Raw genomic sequence first — 20,115 nt, 5'->3', positions numbered from 1 at the left:
TGATAGTTGATATAATAACGTAACTGCATCATTAAGCCTACATGAACTCCATGGTGTTCAGGGATGAATAGTCACTCCTATTGCTATTGTACCATTTTTTTCCCAGCTATAGTTACATTAATCATTAGTAATGCAGCAGCCTAGTTTTGAATGGCAGGGTCCCTGCTATCACATGTTGATAAAAATATAACATTTACATAATAAATCAACTACAGGCTTCCCAAATGCTGTAATAAATTAAGCATGATGAGTTGACTTGAAACTGTTTAATGTTGCACATTTTATATGTAGAAGAAAAGTTTTGTCATTTTATTTAATCTGAGCATCAACTTGAGGCAGTTTAATGTTGATTAACGTGGGCAGAATTATTATAGTGTTCCCAATGTTAAAAGGATAAAGCCATTGTTTACAAAGTTGGTAAATAAATAACCAGAAAATCTATATTTTGTTGTTTTCTTTATGTACCGAAAATGAACCAAACCGTAACCTCTATACCGAGGTACGTACCGAACCGAAATTTTTGTGTACCGTTACACCCCTAACACATATTCATGTATAGGCTATATACACATGTATGTGTGTGTGTCACTTCACAAGCATTAGGCTTTCGGCCCTCGATCAAATTTTTTTTAGCCCAATGCGGCCCCCACGTCCAAAAGTTTGGACACCCCTGGATTAGTTAGTTTGATGAATCCAGTAATCTGATAGAACACATTTTATAGTGTATTTTAGGGACAATGATGGAAATAAACAGTTATTTTTTTTCTAAAAAAAGATGCCCATCAACATCAAAATGGTACTTTTAACATGAGTGCTGTTATGATCCGCTGCCCGGATCATATTTCTGTTTGGGTTTTCGGGTCACGTGTGTTTTCTGTTAGTCTTGGACTCATTTTGTTCCTGTCTGTGCACCTTTGAGTTGGTTACCATAGTTACATATTAATTCCACCTGCCGCTTGTGTTTCTGACGCGCACCTGTTTGTCATCACTGACATTATTATTTAAGCCTGCCTTCCCAGTCAGTCTGTCTTGCTTCCTAGTTTGTTTCCATACAACAGATGACGACTTTTGTTTCCTGCGCTAAACCTTCTATCTCCCACGCTAAAGGCTCTGTTTACCTTCTAGCTCCCACGCTAGCTCCTTTTGTTTCTGCCTTAAAGGGGAACATTATCACAATTTCAGAAGGGTTAAAACCATTAAAAATCAGTTCTCAGTGGCTTATTTTTCGAAGTTTTTTTCAAAATTTTACCCATCACGCAATATCCCTAAAAAAAGCTTCAAAGTACCTGATTTTAACCATCGTTATATACACCTGTCCATTTTCCTCTGACGTCACATAGTGATGCCAACTCAAACAAACATGGCGCATAGAACAGCACGCTATAGCGACATTAGCTCGGATTCAGACTCGGATTTCAGCGGCTTAAGCGATTCAGCAGATTACGCATGTATTGAAACGGATGGTTGTAGTGTGGAGGCAGGTAGCGAAAACGAAATTGAAGAAGAAACTGAAGCTATTGAGCCATATCGGTTTGAACCGTATGCAAGTGAAACCGACGAAAACGACACGACAGCCAGCGACACGGGAGAAAGCGAGGACAAATTTGGCGATCGCCGTCTAACCAACGATTGGTATGTGTTTGTTTGGCATTAAAGGAAACTACCAACTATGAACTAGGTTTACAGCATATGAAATACATTTGGCAACAACATGCACTTTAAGAGTGCAGACAGCACAATTTTCATCAATTAATATATTCTGTAGACATACCCTCATCCGCACTCTTTTCCTGAAAGCTGATCTGTCCAGTTTTGGAGTTGATGTCAGCAGGCCAGGGAAGCTAGGGTCGATATTGTTCTCTTGATCATCTTCGGTGGCATAAGGGACGGTGTGAGCCAAGACATCCAGGGGGTTTAGCTCGCTCGTCTGCGGGAACAAACTGCCGCCATTGCTTGCCGTGCTACCGAGGTCTTTTGTCCCTGAATTGCTCACACACTCCGGCAGATTCAATGGGGGTCTGGCGGCAGATTTCTTTGACGTTATCGTTGGAAATGCATCTGCTTTGAGTGTCGCAGGATATCCACACATTCTTGCCATCTCTGTCGTAGCATAGCTTTCGTCGGTAAAGTGTGCGGAACAAACGTCCAATTTCTTGCCACTTTCGCATCTTTGGGCCACTGGTGCAACTTGAATCCGTCCCTGTTCGTGTTGTTACACCCTCCGACAACACACCGACGAGGCATGATGTTTGTCGAAAAAACGGAAAATAACAGAGCTGATTTGACTCGGTGTTTGTAATGTGTTTGAGAAAATGGCGGATTGCTTCCCGATGTGACGTTACGTTGTGACGTCATCGCTCTGAGAGCGAATAATAGAAAGGCGTTTAATTCGCCAAAATTCACCCATTTAGAGTTCGGAAATCGGCGAAAAAAATATATGGTCTTTTTTTCTGCAACATCAAGGTATATATTGACGCTTACATAGGTCTGGTGATAATGTTCCCCTTTAAGTGCTATGAGCACGTTTTTGTTTGTTCCAGAATAATTTATTTCTTAAATAAATCATTTCTTACCTGCACGCTGTGTCCGAAGCCCGATCTGCATTCCTGGGAGAACGAAACCCCGCATCACCATGCGACCAGGTCGTCACAAGTGCATTGTTGTTTAAAAAAAACCTCTCTGCTGTCCACACACACACCACTGCTCTCATGTGCACACTATTGCAGGGGTCTTGCGGAAACTATGTCACATATTTAAAGTTCCAGGTACTTTATGTGGTCTGGTATTTATACATTTTTATAAGTTACACTCATTAAATGATTAATTGAAGCAACAGAATAAAAATCTAAGCTTTTTTTTAATCGATTTAGATGATTAATCGTTGTATAACTGGTAAGTTTGCACAGTCAGCCCTGGAGGTCCCTAATATGCTGAGTTTAGAGATTTTTAGAAATAGTTCCGCAGTTCATTTTTTTTAATACATGTTGGGCATCACGAGATATAAGACGCATGCGAAGTGTATTTCTGCGTGAGTGCGCATATTGTAAACCGCTGTTTGCATGGGGTTTGTCAATGGGGAATGATAGAATTTAATCACACCCGGACAGATGTGTGCAGTATTGATTTGTGGTTGGTTTGTGAGCACAGCTCCAGGCCCTCCGAGAGAGACGTAAAGCCCTCTATCAAAGCAGCCTCCTCCTAGGATTTATTCCACAGCAGCACACTGGATCCCATCTGTGTAGAGAAGTGAGGGGTTTTTTTTTCTGTTTGTGCAGTGCAAAGGTGAATCTAAAATTCTTGTTCAACTAGCAGTCTCAGGGGTGTACCACACAAAAATAATGTACAATACAGATTAAAAATGGAGTTGGCATCAACAGCAATCAGAAAAGCACAGAGCTCTACCAATGCCAAATAATTCTAGATTAGCAAAAGGTCCTAACTAGCTTCATAACTCACGCAACTCACAAACTGAATAAAACACCACCGTGCACTGTGTCCTTCTTACTGTAGATTGGGAATGTCTTCTAAGAGTCAAAATCATTTTTTTTTCAGGTGGAAAAAGTCGCAAATCAGATCATTGTTTTGTTCACTTAAATGAAAGTCCATTTATTTAAAGGGGAACATTATCACCAGACCTATGTAAGCGTCAATATATACCTTGATGTTGCAGAAAAAAGACCATATATTTTTTTAACTGATTTCCGAACTCTAAATGGGTGAATTTTGGCGAATTAAACGCCTTTCTATTATTCGCTCTCGGAGCAATCCGCCATTTTCTCACTTTCGTCGGTGTGTTGTCGGAGGGTGTAACAACACGAACAGGGACGGATTCAAGTTGCACCAGTGGCCCGAAGATGTGAAAGTGGCAAGAAATTGGACGAAATTTGTTCAAAATACAAGGCTGTGGGGAAAGCCGACGAAATGGTCAGTCGTTTGTTCCGCACACTTTACCGACGAAAGCTATGCTACGACAGAGATGGCAAGAATGTGTGGATATCCTGCGACACTCCAAGCAGATGCTGACATCAACTCCCAAACTGGACAGATCATCTTTCAGGAAAAGAGAGCGGATGAGGGTATGTCTACAGAATATATTAATTGATGAAAACTTTATTCATTACTCGCGGTTTTACGTAAATTATTATACATAAACTGTTTACCACTAATTTAGCTTAAAAACATTTATTTTTTTCAATCATTCGAGTACATTCGGGTAGTCTTGTGTAATGCATTATTTTGTGTCTATTTAGGTATGGTTAACCTGAGTGCTGAAATCGTGGAAAAATATATGTTCTTAGCGCGCCTGAAATGGGCTGTCTGCACTCTCAAAGTGCATGTTGTTGCCAAATGTATTTAATATGCTGTAAACCTAGTTCATAGTTGTTAGTTTCCTTTAATGCCAAACAAACACATACCAATCGTTGGTTAGAAGGCGATCGCCGAATTCGTCCTCGCTTTCTCCCGTGTCGCTGGCTGTCGTGTCGTTTTCGTCGGTTTCGCTTGCATACGGTTCAAACCGATATAGCTCAATAGCTTCAGTTTCTTCTTCAATTTTCGTTTTCGCTACCTGCCTCCACACTACAACCATCCGTTTCAATACATTCGTAATCTGTTGAATCACTTAAGCCGCTATACCTTGCTGTTCTACCCGCCATGTTTGTTTGTATTGGCATCACTGTATGACGTCACAGGAAAATGGACGGGTGTATATAACGATGGTTAAAATCAGGCACTTTGAAGCTTTTTTTAGGGATATTGCGTGATGGGTAAAATTTTGAAAAAAACTTCGAAAAATAAAATAAGCCACTGGGAACTGATTTTTAATGGTTTTAACCCTTCTGAAATTGTGATAATGTTCCCCTTTAAGAATTTCATTAACTTGGAATAGTCGACCTTATCCAAGTGCCGTTACTGACCAGTCAGTGTAAACCGTACTACTCCATATCATCATCTGCTTAATAATGTTACAATCTGTTAGGCAAAGCCATTCTTTGTTTAGTTTTGGGATGTCTTTCTTGTGTTCTTGGTTCACTTCCTTTCTTGTGCTCTTATTTTGTTCCACTTCCCGTTTTGGTAATATAATATATAATTATATAATTATAATTTGGGCAGTATTTAAGCCAGTCTCATATATTTGTCGGTGTGGGATCATTGCAAAAGTTTGGTGTCTTGTTTGTTGGAGGAACTTTTAAATGGTTAGTAGCATTTTTGACTTCTTGTTTTGCATTTCTATGTTGTTTGCTATTTTTTCAGGCACAGTTTCCTTGTGCTGGTTTTGTGCACATCCCTGTTACACTCCATTTTGGATTTTTGGACGTTAAACAATCCTTAACCTGCAAGCTGCCTGCTGTCTTTTGCCTTTTGAGGTCATGACTTCCACCAAGAAGATTGATTGATTGATTGAGACTTTTATTAGTAGATTGTACAGAGTATTCCTAACAATTAATCCGGAAAAAAAGGTCATCGTTTCAACTAATTGTTGACTATGGGTAAAATCTAACGAATCGTATTTCACTATCAGAATCTTTTATATAAGCGATAACGTTGATTTAGCCCTGAAATTAGGCAAAAACACAGTACTGTCGATGGCGAGTACTCGTGAGTCATTTTTAACTGTTGCATCTTACTTAGGGTTAACTTTTTTCTTCCTAAAATGAACCTTGACGGCATGTTCCACAAAATCAGGAAATGCATTTGTTGATTCAGTCCAAAATTTGCCAAAAACACAGTACTGTCGCAGCAGTGCATTATGGGTACTATAGGTATTATGCGAATTAAGAGTACGCAGTGGCAGCCATCTTTGTAGTTCAATGTTTTATTAACTTTGCTACTCATAGGCATACTTTGGGTGATGATTTAATTAACTTTACTAAATGTAGTTTAGAATGAGTTTAGTGTGGACAAACGCTATAGAACAGAGGTGTCAAAGTCATTTTCACTGAGGGCCACATCGCCGTTATGTTTGGCCCCAGAGGCCCACTTCTAACAGTGAATACTATTATTACACAATTTTTTAATGCAATTTATTAGTAGATTTTGTAAAAACTAAAATGTAAAAAAAAAAAAATGTTAAGTTGCAATAATTTAAATGGAAAAACAGTACTGATGTTTTTATGGTAAAAAAAAAAAAAAAAAAAGGCAGCTCAGTTGCTAGAATTTTACTGTAAAATGTAATTTTTTTTTTACTGTAAATAAAAAAAACTGCAATTTTACAGTAAAACTATTTTTTTGTTTTTTTTTACCGCAAATCAACAACTGTAGATTTTTCGGTGTATTACTGCAAATGCCAAAACGGCACCAGTTTATTACAGTAAAAAAAGTACTGTTTTTTTCATTTAGAGAAAAATGCTGCAAAAACCACAGTAAATCTCACAGTTTTAGCATGAAATTTATTGCTACTTTTACATTGCATAATTTGATGGATAACTTGTTTTGAAATCATTATTATTATTAGTATTTATTTCTATTTAAAAATGGTTTAAATGTTTGACAATATATTTTTGCATAATTAGACATTATTTAAGTTAACATAATTTGCGATTACATGGAGTACATTTTTTTTTCCTCCCAAAATAGAAAGAAAGAAGACATTTAGTAAGAAAAGTTACGGTACTTTATTGATACATATAAGTTCCAGGGCCAAATAAAATGAAGTGGCGGGCCACATCTGGCCCCCGGGCCTTGAGTTTTTCACAGGTGGTATAGAAAATGGATGGAAACGTCACGTCTGTTGCTAGGTAGAATACATGCGCATAATTATTTGAGCCCAGGTGTTACCAGTTGGTATTTATACATACCAATTGAATCACTGCTTTGCAATAAATGCAGGAATTAGGATGTCATGATTGGGGATAGGTTGATTGGCAACACTAAATGGTCCCTCGTGTGTGAATGTGAGTGTGAATGTTGTCTGTCTATCTGTGTTGGCCCTGCGATGAGGTGGCGACTTGTCCAGGGTGTACCCCGCCTTCCGCCCGATTGTAGCTGAGATAGGCTCCAGCGCCCCCCGCCCCGCGTCCCTGAAGGGAATAAGCGGTAGAAAATGGATGGATGGATGGATGGATTGTCAGATCACATGAAAAAATTGCTCCGTAACTTCCTTCTTTTTTTTTTTAAACGCACCAATGAGGCGAGATTACCTATATTGTGCTGTAAGTGTTTTAGGGTGAACAAATTAAGCGCTTCTACTTTTGTAGGAGGTCATAATTTCCCTTAAGCTCAAACAAACATGGCGTCTGCCGTGTGGGACTTCTGGACTCATCACAAGAACACATACACCAAATGCCCTGCAAACACTCTTTGAGGAATGGGGAAAAAAAACTTCTAGCTTCGACATACACTATATTGCCAAAAGTATTTGGCCACCTACCTTGACTCGCATATGAACTTGAAGTGCCATCTCATGGAATTGTCCAAAAATGTTTTGGTTTCCTGGAGCATTCAAAGTTCCTTTCACTGAAACTAAGTGGCCAAGCCCAACTCCTGAAAAACCAACCCCGCACTCGCCATCCCATTCCTAACTTGTAGGGTTCAATATGATTTCGGTCCACCTTTTGCAGCTATTACAGATTCAACTCTTCTGGGAAGGCTGTCCACAAGGTTGCGGAGTGTCTTTATAGGAATTTTAGACCATTCTTCCAAAGGCGCATTGGTGAGGTCACACGCTGATGTTGGTCGAAAAGGCCTGGCTCTCAGTCTCCGTTCTAATGTTTCCAAAGGTGTTCTATCGGGTTCAGGTCAGGACTCTGTGCAGGCCAATCAAGTTCATCCACACCAGACTCTGTCATCCATGTCTTTATAGACCTTGCTTTGTGCACTGGTGCACAGTCATGTTGGAAGAGGAAGGGGCCCGCTCCAAACTGTTCCCATAAGGTTAGGAGCATGGAATTGTCCAAAATGTTTTGGTATCCTGGAGCATTCAAAGTTCCTTTCACTGGAACTAAGGAGCCAAGCCCAACTCCTGAAAAACAACCCCACACCATAATTCTTCCTCCACCAAATTTCACACTCGGCACAATGCAGTCCGAAATGTAACGTTCTCCTGGCAACCTCCAAACCCAGACTCGTCCATCAGATTGCCAGATGGAAAAGCGTGATTCATCACTCCAGAGAAGACATCTTCACTGCTCTAGAGTCCAGTGGCGACGTGCTTTGGCGCAGTGGAAGAATGGCCGTGCGCGACCCGAGGGTCCCTGGTTCAATCCCCACCTAGTACCAACCTCGTCATGTCCGTTGTGTCCTGAGCAAGACACTTCACCCTTGCTCCTGATGGGTGCTGGTTAGCGCCTTGCATGGCAGCTCCCTCCATCAGTGTGTGAATGTGTGTGTGAATGGGTAAATGTGGAAGTAGTGTCAAAGCGCTTTGAGTACCTTGAAGGTAGAAAAGCGCTATACAAGTACAACCCATTTATCATTATTTACTGCATCCGACACTTTGCATTGGACTTGGTGATGTATGGCTTAGATGCAGCTGCACAGCCATAGAAACCCATTCCATGAAGCTCTCTGCGTACTGTACGTGGGCTAATTGGAAGGTCACATGAAGTTTGGAGCTCTGTAGCAACTGACTGTGCAGAAAGTCTTTGCACTATGCGCTTCAGCATCCGCTGATCCCTCTCTGTCAGCTGACGTGGCCTACCACTTCGTGGCTGAGTTGCTGTTGTTCCCAAACTCTTCCCTTTTCTTATAATAAAGCTGACAGTTGACTTTGGAATATTTAGGGGCGAGGTAATTTCACGACTGGATTTGTTGCGCAGGTGGCATCCTATGACAGTTCCACGCTGGAAATCACTGAGCTCCTGAGAGCGGCCCATTCTTTCACAAATGTTTGTAGAAACAGTCTCCATGCCTAAGTGCTTGATTTTATACACCTGTGGCCGGGGCAAGTGATTAGGACACCTGATTCTGATCAGTTTGGATGGGTGGCCAAATACGTCTTGCAATATAGTGTATCAAACCTTACTAGCCAACCCGAAACGCAGCCAGTATCCATGCCTTAAAAGCCTATGAAGAAGATGCCCAAATCCAGCATCCAAGAAAAGCTGTTGGCCATTCTGCGAAAAGTGAAAAAAGCCCGCCAGAGACCCTAGGGCCAAAGATCTGCAATTTCCTCATGAAATTTGAATGATGGCGCTGGATACAGCTAGCAAACAGCGCTAGCTAGCCTCGCGACTTGTCCTTCATTTCAGTTTCACAGTAAAGCGTGCAAAACTGTCATGGACACCAAGACGTGGCAGCTAAGCACCAGATGCACTGGAGTGCTTTTGAGAGCAGTGGAGAGCTAAAACAACACATGCATGATTGATACACTTGAGGCCCCGCCTCCACCACCACGTTTGCTCTCAGCATACAACGTGATCGCCACACTCCTGCACACACTGATGGACGGAACAGTGTTTTAAATAAACATCACCATCTGCTGGGGCTTTGTTTGTCCTGCGCCATCCCTGTTAAAATGATTGACAACTGCAAAAAGAAAAAAACTGTCCCCTGATTTGATGAGGAATACAATACTTTGAGGTTATTGTTGTTTGCTAGTCCAGAAACACACAAACTTCAGTTATGCTGCTCGCAAAGAAAAACAAAAGTACTGTAAATTCTGGACAATGAGCCTCTACTTTTCTCCTACATTTTGAATGCTGTAAATACAAACCCCGTTTCCATATGAGTTGGGAAATTGTGTAAGATGTAAATATAAACAGAATACAATGATTTGCAAATCATTTTCAACCCATATTCAATTGAATATGCTACAAAAACAACATATTTGATGTTCAAACTGATAAACTTTTTTTTTTTTGCAAATAACCATTAACTTTAGAATTTAATGCCAACAACACGTGACAAAGAAGTTGGGAAAGGTGGCAATAAATACTGATAAAGTTGAGGAATGCTCATCAAACACTTATTTGGAACATCCCACAGGTGAACAGGCAAATTGAGAACAGGTGGGTGCCTTGATTGGGTATACAAGTAGATTCCATGAAATGCTCAGTCATTCACAAACAAGGATGGGGCGAGGATCACCACTTTGTCAACAAATGCGTGAGCAAATTGTTGAACAGTTTAAGAAAAACCTTTCTCAACCAGCTATTGCAAGGAATTTAGGGATTTCACCATCTACGGTCTGTAATATCATCGAAGGGTTCAGAGAATCTGGAGAAATCACTGCACGTAAGCAGCTAAGCCCGTGACCTTTGATCCCTCAGGCTGTACTGCATCAACAAGTGACATCAGTGTGTAAAGGATATCACCACATGGGCTCAGGAACACTTCAGAAACCCACTGTCAGTAACTACAGTTGGTCGCTACATCTGTAAGTGCAAGTTAAAACTCTCCTATGCAAGGCGAAAACCGTTTATCAACAACATCCAGAAACGCCGTCTGCTTCGCTGGGCCTGAATTCATAGAAGCTGGACTGATACAAAGTGGAAAAGTGTTCTGTGGTCTGACGAGTCCACATTTCAAATTGTTTTTGGAAACTGTGGACGTCGTGTCCTCCGGACCAAAGAGGAAAAGAACCATCCGGATTGTTATAGGCGCAAAGTTGAAAAGCCAGAATCTGTGATGGTATGGGGGTGTATTAGTGCCCAAGACATGGGTAACTTACACATCTGTGAAGGCGCCATTAATGCTGAAAGGTACATACAGGTTTTGGAGCAACATATGTTGCCATCCAAGCAACGTTACCATGGACGCCCCTGCTTATTTCAGCAAGACAATGCCAAGCCACGTGTTACATCAACGTGGCTTCATAGTAAAAGAGTGCGGGTACTAGACTGGCCTGCCTGTAGTCCAGACCTGTCTCCCATTGAAAATGTGTGGCGCATTATGAAGCCTAAAATACCACAACGGAGACCCTCGTACTGTTGAACAACTTAAGCTGTACATCAAACAAGAATGGGAAATAATTCTACCTGAGAAGCTTAAAAAATGTGTCTCCTCAGTTCCCAAACGTTTACTGAGTGTTGTTAAAAGGAAAGGCCATGTAACACAATGGTGAACATGCCCTTTCCCAACTACTTTGGCACGTGTTGCAGCCATGAAATTCTAAGTTAATTACCGTATTTTCCGCACTATAAGGCGCACCGGATTATTAGCCGCACCTTCAATGAATGGCATATTTCATAACTTTTTCCACCAATAAGCCGCCCCGGACTATAAGCCGCGCCTACGCTGCGCTAAAGGGAATGTCAAAAAAACAGTCAGATAGGTCAGTCAAACTTTAATAATATATTGAAAACCAGCGTTCTAACAACTCTGTTCACTCCCAAAATGTACGCAAATGTGCAATCACAAACATAGTAAAATTCAAAATAGTGCAGAGCAATAGCAACATAATGTTGCTCGAACGTTAATGTCACAACACACAAAATAAACATAGCGCTCACTTTCTGAAGTTATTCTTCATTCGTAAATCCTTCGTCTTCGGTGTCCGAAGTGAAAAGTTGGGCAAATTTACGATCCACTGGCAGATGTTGGCGTCGTCTGGCGCTGCCTCCTCGTCTTAGTGAAGGTGTGTTCGCCTTCTGTCATCCATTGTTCCCACGCAGTTAGCAGTCTAGCTTCGAATGCCCTGTTGACACCAATATCTAGCGGCTGGAGGTCTTTTGTCAATCCACCCGGAATGACGGCGAGTATTGAATTAAGCGCGTAAGCGTGTCTCTCAATGTGCTGTTATGAGCTAGCAAATATAACAACTACACTACCCAGCATGCAACGATAGTTACGAGCATGCGCGGTAGCCCTGAGAAGCGTTGTATGCTGGCAGTTAGCACGCTGTGAGTAAACGTTGAGAACTCAGTTAACACGCCTCGTCTGCATTATTTATAATTAGACAGACAACACACTTAATAGGAGCCATTTTGGGGTCTTTACATAAACACACAAATGGAAATGAAACGTCACATATCCCAGCATGCACCGCGCGCTTCTTCTACGGGGAAAAAAGATGGCGGCTGTTTACCGTAGTTGCGAGACCTAAACTTTATGAAAATGAATCTTAATATTTATCCATATATAAAGCGCACCGGGTTATAAGGCGCACTGTCAGCTTTTGAGAAAATTTGTGGTTTTTAGGTGCGCCTTATAGTGCGGAAAATACGGTATTATTTGCAAAAAAAAAGTAAAGTTTGAGTTTGAACATCAAATATCTTGTCTTTGTAGTGCATTCAATTGAATATGGGTTGAAAAGGATTTGCAAATCATTGTATTCCAGTTATATTTACATCTAACACAATTTCCCAACTCATATGGAAACGGGGTTTGTACATGGCTTACTGAAAAGGCGTGTTATTGTTTGTGCTTTGGTGCCATCTTTTGGAAGGGTTCGCTCACTGCACGTGGTGCAGTGTCCTTCCATTTAGCGCTTTCAACCGAAAGTGGACGTGGCATTCCGTTTTCTAGCCTCCCATAGCGTGTCTACTCGTATGGATTCTTCATTCTTCATAGTGGGACGGCGTGGCTCGGTCGGTAGAGCGGCCGTGCCAGCAACTTCAGGGTTCCAGGTTCGATCCCCGCTTCTGCCATCCTCGTCACTGCCAATGTGTCCTTGGGCAAGACACTTTGCCCACCTGCTCCCTGTGCCACCCACACTGGTTTAAATGTGGCATACGGGCTTGATCACATCCAAGTGACGTTACTGACCAGTTAGTATATACAGTCCTACTCCAGATTGTCATCTGTAAATTCATCTAAAAAAAAAAGGGTAGTCGTTTCTACTGATCGTCGATTATGGGCAAAATCTAACACATTAGATTTGACTAAGAATTTAGATTAAAGATGTAGATAGTGGGTTTCACTATGTGAAGTGCTTTGTCTCTAGAGAAAAGCGCTATCAAAATGTTGTTCACTTAATCACATTCATCAAGGCAAGCAACGTTTAAAGTTTTACAATATAATAAAACAATTCTTACTTACTAAACCGTCCCATGTGTGATGTCTGTAGGAGTGTTTTCATGCATGTATGTGGTATTGTAATCAAGCGAGCGTTGTTAGCATTAGCTAATATACCAACACGTATGAGTGTCTGTGTTAGTATTATTAACTTACAATAGCATTCTTTTTATTAACGTGTCAGGTTCAAACACTGATGACATCTATAAATCAGACAAGAAGCAAGGAATCATGCAGAGACGGAGTTCAATTTAGCTCATGAGGAGAACGCATGGAGCTGCACACTTAGTCACAGTCTCGCCCTACGCTCTAAGGTACAGCACCTGCGATCCTCTATTTATTCAGGAGTTCCACAGTCAACATTACTGACGCCGCCTCTAAAAGGAGTGATAGCATATATTATGCGAAGCAGGTCCAGTACGCACAATACGTGACGGAATGTGCTGGGGGCCTTGTGATTTCGCCTTGTCTCTGCTTCGTCTGCATGCTGTCGTCTTATCTTCATTGAGGTCCTTGAAGTCCTTGGCTGTTAGCGGGCTAAAACAAAGATAACATCTGCGGCTGAGGCCACCCCTCAGACAAGAAGTTTCGTCCTTGCACTGATACAAAAGTCTAATTTGAGCACAATAGCTAATAACTATAGCAACAGACTTTAAGCATACTAAGGTTGTGTGATAATATATATATATATACATGATTATTCTAACTTAACGTCACCGTGGAGTTATTGAGTCTGTTTAGCTGATTGAGTTTGAATTTGAGTTTATTTCGAACATGCAAGCATACAACATGATATATCACAATTTCCAGTTTCTCTTTTCAACATGTTCGAAAAGGAGTAGGAAGAAGCAGAGCTTATTTAATCCTACCCCTTTTCTTTTACATAACAGTTGCTAAAACTTTTTGTTCACTTCCTGTTCACAATTTATTCACAATATACTCCATAAGTAATCACAATAAAATAAATAAATAAATAATAATTTAATAATAATAATTGGTGAAGTAATTCATATTTCATAAGTGAGATAAGTAAGATTATTTTGAGAATGAATGAATGGCTGGATGAAATAAATTGAGAATGTGTGTCATGGTTTTTGTTCTTTGTACTTTGTAAACACTTTAAGTTTGAAGAGTTTTTTTGAAGTGGATCATATTAGTACATTGTTTGATTGCTTTGCTTAATCCATTCCATAATTTAATTCCACATACTGATATGCTCAAGGTCTTAAGTGTTGTACGTGCATACAAATGTTTTAAATTACACTTTTCTCTAAGATTATATTTCTCAATTTTTTGAGAAGAATTGTTGTATATTCTTGGGTAGCAGGTTATAGTTTGCTTTGTGTATCATTTTAGCTGTTTGCAAATTCACTATGGAATTTCAGTATTTTTGATTCAATAAATAAAGGATTTGTATGTTCTCTATATCCAACATTATGTATTATTCTAACTGATCTTTTTTGTAACACTTTTAGTGAATGAAGTGTACTTTTGTAGTTATTTCCCCATATTTCTACACAGAGAAAGCTAGCTTCTGCAGCTAGTGGGTCCATGACGACGACTTCTGTTTTACTGCCGTTTTTGCAAACAATTAAGGTATGTAAATAAATATTTACATAATCTTTCTGTGGAAATAACTAATTTCACAACGTATATATCTCAATCAATCAATCAATCAATGTTTATTTATATAGCCCTAAATCACAAGTGTCTCAAAGGGCTGCACAAGCCACAACGACATCCTCGGTACAAAGCCCACATACAGGCAAGGAAAAACTCACCCCAGTGGGACGTCGATGTGAATGACTATGAGAAACCTTGGAGAGGACCGCATATGTGGGTAACCCCCCCCCCCTCTAGGGGAGACCGAAAGCAATGGATGTCGAGTGGGTCTGACATAATATTGTGAGAGTCCAGTCCATAGTGGATCCAACATAATAGTAAGAGTCCAGTCCATAGTGGGGCCAGCAGGACACCATCCCGAGCGGAGACGGGTCAGCAGCGCAGAGATGTTCCCAGCCGATGCACAGGCGAGCGGTCCACCCCGGGTCCCGACTCTGGACAGCCAGCACTTCATCCATGGCCACCGGACCTGTGCCCCCCCTCCCTCAAGGAAAAAGGGAGCAGAGGAGAAAAGAAAAGAAACGGCAGATCAACTGGTCTAACAGGGGGGCTATTTAAAGGCTAGAGTATACAAATGAGTTTTAAGATGGGACTTAAATGCTTCTACTGAGGTAGCATCTCTAATTGTTACCGGGAGGGCATTCCATAGTACTGGAGCCCGAATAGAAAACGCTCTATAGCCCGCAGACCTTTTTTGGGCTCTGGGAATCACTAATAAGCCGGAGTTCTTTGAACGCAGATTTCTTGCCGGGACATATGGTACAATGCAATCGACAAGATAGGACTGCGGCTTATAGTCCGGTGCGGCAAATAAACGTAAACGATGTTTTTCTAAAAATTAGTGGGGGTGGCTTACATACATAAAGTCCGTAAAATATGGTAAATAACCAAATTAGCTTGAGAAGACACTTTTCAGCAGACAATGTATTGCAGCCATGGTGAGGAAGAGAAGATAAGAAGTACTTCGCCTTCTGGAACTTTTTTTCTTTCTTTTTTTTTTTTTTTTTTTTTTTTTTTTTTACAGTCTGACAGCTGAAATTACATGACCTCTAATGTCAGTGTGATGCCACTCCCCCCTTGAAGCAATGTCTCTACCCATTTCCAGGTCATGCCCGCGTCATACTCAATAAGACTCTTGCACACTTTTTGCTGCCCCCTCTCTCCAGCAGTCCATTTTTGGCTCCCAAAGACAGCTCACAAAACTGACACATGCCTCACTAAATGACTAAAAGAAAGGAAGCCTTGCTTGAGGCTGGGTCTAATATCCTCGTTAACACTAATCTGTGGGGAGTATGAAGCGCAAAATGCAGGAAGCTCGGCGGCCGGAGAGAATGAGGAGGCCAGTAACGTTACAGTGAGATTGGGGGGGAAGGAGAAGCGAGACAGAGCGAATGACCACTGAGCTCGTCTCTGCTCTTTAATAGCTTCCCTGATGGACTGTGATTGGCTCGTTAACCCCGCCTCTCTGGGGTGGCAACATCGGCCCCGCTAAACATTCTACCCACGTGCCACACAGAGTCCTTGGCACATACAAACAAATCTGCCCATTAACAAGCCGATGAAGTGGGCAAACGTTCACATATCATATACATCTTCATTAGACACACTGCCGATGTATCATTACGCTAAGTATGCGCTAACGTTGAACAACAATGATCGCTGCGTGCTGCAGTGCCATGCAAAGTTCAACGAACCGGTGGTGTAAAAACCAGGAACGCAGTAGAATTGGCACTTAACATTTTAATCGTACTCAAAATGGAAAAACAGAAATGGTATATATTAGGGCTGCAACTAACGATTAATTTGATAATCGATTAATCTGTAGATTATGACTTCGATTAATCGATTAATAATCGGATAAAAGAGACAAACTACATTTCCATCCTTTCCAGTATTTTATTGGGGGGAAAAAACAGCATACTGGCACCATGTTCTGGACATTGGGGGTGCAGCATACACCAATAATAACACAGAAATGTAACTCATCAGATCAGAACTGAATCAGATATTGTACACGTTTCTGTTGTGAATAGTAAAGGATTCATTTTAGGCTGCCTCTGAATAATAGCATGAAATATTCCAGCACCTTCATAACGTTTAGTTATACTAAAGCGTCACTCAAATCTAAATAGATTTATATAGCTTTATCGGGCCCGGCTACATTGATCCATTATGAAACCAACCTGAGATATTTCTGTCCGTTACGTTCATTTCGAAATTGGCCACGTTTTCTCTCTCAAAACGTAGTCAAATGTGCCGGAGTCACATTATCAGCCCCGCGTTGCAACAAAGGCATAACGTTTTTTTGATTGATTGAATTATTTATTTCAAACCTGCACAGTACAACAACACACATTTTTTTTGTTAACATTTTGGCAGGGACATTTATGCAAGGCTTGAAAAGGGGTTGGATGAAGCAGATGCTTATAATATCCCAACCCCTCTCACTCATTCCACATTTAACATAAACAATATAATACAAGAACAATACTATACAAACAAAAACAAGAAAAGCTCATGTACACTAACAATCAGAGGTGGGTAGTAACGCGCTACATTTACTCCGTTACATCTACTTGAGTAACTTTTGGGATAAATTGTACTTCTAAGAGTAGTTTTAATGCAACATACTTTTACTTTTACTTAAGTATATTTATAGAGAAGGAACGCTACTTTTACTCCGCTACTTTTACTCCGCTACTTTTATCTACATTCAGCTCGCTACTCGCTACTAATTTTTATCGATCTGTTAATGCACGCTTTGTTTGTTTTGGTCTGTCAGACAGACCTTCAAAGTGCCTGCCTTACTGGTGACGTTTCACTTCGTTCCACCAATCAGATGCAGTCACTGGAGACGTTGGACCAATCAAACAGAGCCAGGTGGTCACATGACCTGACTTAAACAAGTTGAAAAACTTATTGGGGTGTTACCATTTAGTGGTCAATTGTACGGAATATGTACTGTACCGGTACTGTGCAATCTAATAATAAAAGTTCAAATCAATCAATCAAAAGTGTGAAGGAAAAAAGATACTTGTTTTATTTCAACCATACCGTCAAAAGCCTCAAGACTGACCGCACATGAGGACGTTCCTGTCTTCACAATAAAAGTGCCGCGCCATCGCGCCTGCGCTTTCAAAACAAGAGTCTCCGAAAGCCAGCGTAAACAAGCTAGCAAGCTACGGAGTTTGACACCAATATATTTCTTGTAAAGTGTATAAAAACGAATATGGAAGCTGGACAAATAGGATGCCAAAAACCCACCACTTTCATGTGGTATTAGACAGAAAGGAGGAACTTTTCTTCTCCTCCATTTGAAAACGTGGACGTTATCATCACGACTGTCTGATTACAATCAACGCAAGTCATTAGAATCAGGTAATACACCAACTTATATTCTAGTCTTCATTAAAGAAAGGAATCTATATGTTAAACATGCATGTATATTCATTAAAACACCTTTAACATGTAAACAAAAACAGCAAAATAAATACTTATAAATTATATACTGTATATATCAATGTATATGTATGTATGTATGTATGTATATATATATATATATATGATATGAGTGTGTATGTTACTCATCAGTTACTCAGTACTTGAGTAGTTTTTTCACAACATACTTTTTACTTTTACTCAAGTAAATATTTGGGTGACTACTCCTTACTTTTACTTGAGTAATAAATCTCTAAAGTAACAGTACTCTTACTTGAGTACAATTTCTGGCTACTCTACCCACCTCTGCTAACAATACAATAGTACCACTGTTACTATGAGACCAGACAAGACGAGACAAAACACACACACATACACACACACACACACAGGCCCAAACACTCTCTGACCATACACCTCTCTCCCATCGCTCTGTGCTGAGGGCATCACCCTCTTTCCTCCTCGTACTTCTTCAGTACTTCTTTTTTAAACAGTCTTTTAAATTGAATCATGTTAGAACAGGTTTTTAACTCGTCCCCTAAGTTGTTCCACAGACTGACTCCACGCACTGAAATGCACATTGATTTTAAAGTTGTTCTAAATTTAGGAAAATATAATTTGTTGTTTCCTCTTAGACTGTAACTATGGTGAGCATCTCTATCCTGGAATAGGTTTTGTATATTGGATGGTAGAGAGTTTTGGGATGCCCTAAACATAATTTGAGCAGTTTTAAAATTGATCACATCGTGCAGTTTAAATTGCTTTAACTCCATGATTAGTGGATTTGAATGATGTAAGTAGTGAACATTGGACACAATCCTAATGGCCTTTTTCTGCAGAGTGACTAAAGGCTGTAGATGGGATTTATAACAATTTCCCCAGACTTCAACACAATAGTTTAGATATGACATAATAAATGAATGATACAATAAAAGCAGAGCATTGGTGTTCAATAAATGACATGATCTCCTCATCATTCCAACACATTTAGCAACTTTTGTCCTCAGGTAACTTATATGAGGCTTCCATGATATATTTTCATCTATTACCACTCCTAAGAATGAACTTTGTTGAACATAACGTTACTCACAGAAAAGCTGAACTCATGAATGCCTGTTGCCACTATGGACTTAAAAAGTTACGTACTGTGAGTTCTTCCCTTCATCAATGGCTCCCACATGTTTCCTTTTCAGGTGCTCCTGAAGCAATGTTGTACTTCCGTGCCATTTTGCAGGAAACGGTCTTCTTTGAAGTCTTTAAAGTAAAGTTGTTCCCACACTTTTGACGACTTAGGTCGTACAATTTTCTCCATTGAAGCAATAACCTCAAGATGTGTTTCCGCTGAACTATCGGTACTGTTTTCCTGCGCCATTTTTCGAATGTTTCCAGTAAAGGAGACGTCGTCACGTGAGCTGCACATGACACCTCATTGGCTAGCTTACCTCCACCTCATGAGACGTAGCCTGCGCTGTTTTCTACTGTTTTTGTACTTACTTTGATTATTGTTTCTCAGCTGTTTGTAAATGTTGCAGTTTATAAATAAAGGTTTATTTAAAAAAAAAAAAAAGACTCCGCGCATGCGCATAGCATAGTATCGATGACTAAATTAATCGGCAACTATTTTTATAATCGATTTTAATCGATTAATTGTTGCAGCCCTAGTAAATATACTGTTCTGTGTAAAGTATGTATAAAGGTGGGTTTTGACAAACAACTCTATTTGCTTTAATAGTCTTTTTTTTTTTTTTTTTTTGTACCTCAGCTGCAGCTTTCATGGCTCATTGCTCAGTTGATTTGATGAATAGGTTTCACACATCTAAATGCGGCTACTGAGAAATTGCTTCAATTACTGATGGAACGCTACAGGCTGTTTGTCGCATGTTGTATGGCAGTGCTTTAAAATGTCTGGCAACATTTCAAACTGTTTATCAGCGTGGTAGTAAAAAGTCTACACAAGATAGAGTGGTTTAAGTTTCACCACTCAATTATCCAAAACACACTTTTAAATACTAGACCACAGAAAAAAGTGAGGTGTTGTATCCTGCGTTTACATGTAAAAACTAGGGCTGTCTAATTTAACGAGTTAACGCAAGTGATTTATCACAAAAAATATTGCATTAATCATGTATAAACTCAGATTTATCACCCAATTTATTTTCA

General features: G+C 40.2%; 1 long non-coding RNA gene across 2 annotated transcripts in view; it reads left to right on the top strand.

Moving 5' to 3' along the window:
* Positions 1-19,417, top strand: part of LOC133623519 (uncharacterized) — a 119,645-nt gene extending 100,228 nt beyond the window's left edge. For both annotated transcript variants that reach the window (XR_009817897.2, XR_012051180.1), the window contains exons 5-6: positions 19,149-19,216; positions 19,345-19,417. This is a non-coding gene — a long non-coding RNA (uncharacterized lncRNA). The remainder of the gene's footprint in view (positions 1-19,148; positions 19,217-19,344) is intronic.
* The last annotated feature ends 698 nt before the right edge of the window (positions 19,418-20,115 follow it).

Source organism: Nerophis lumbriciformis, linkage group LG26 (genome assembly GCF_033978685.3).
Source record: "Nerophis lumbriciformis linkage group LG26, RoL_Nlum_v2.1, whole genome shotgun sequence".
Lineage (NCBI taxonomy): Eukaryota > Metazoa > Chordata > Actinopteri > Syngnathiformes > Syngnathidae > Nerophis > Nerophis lumbriciformis.
The sequence above is the reverse complement of the archived record's forward strand: the minus strand, read 5'-3'. Positions and strand labels throughout refer to the sequence as shown.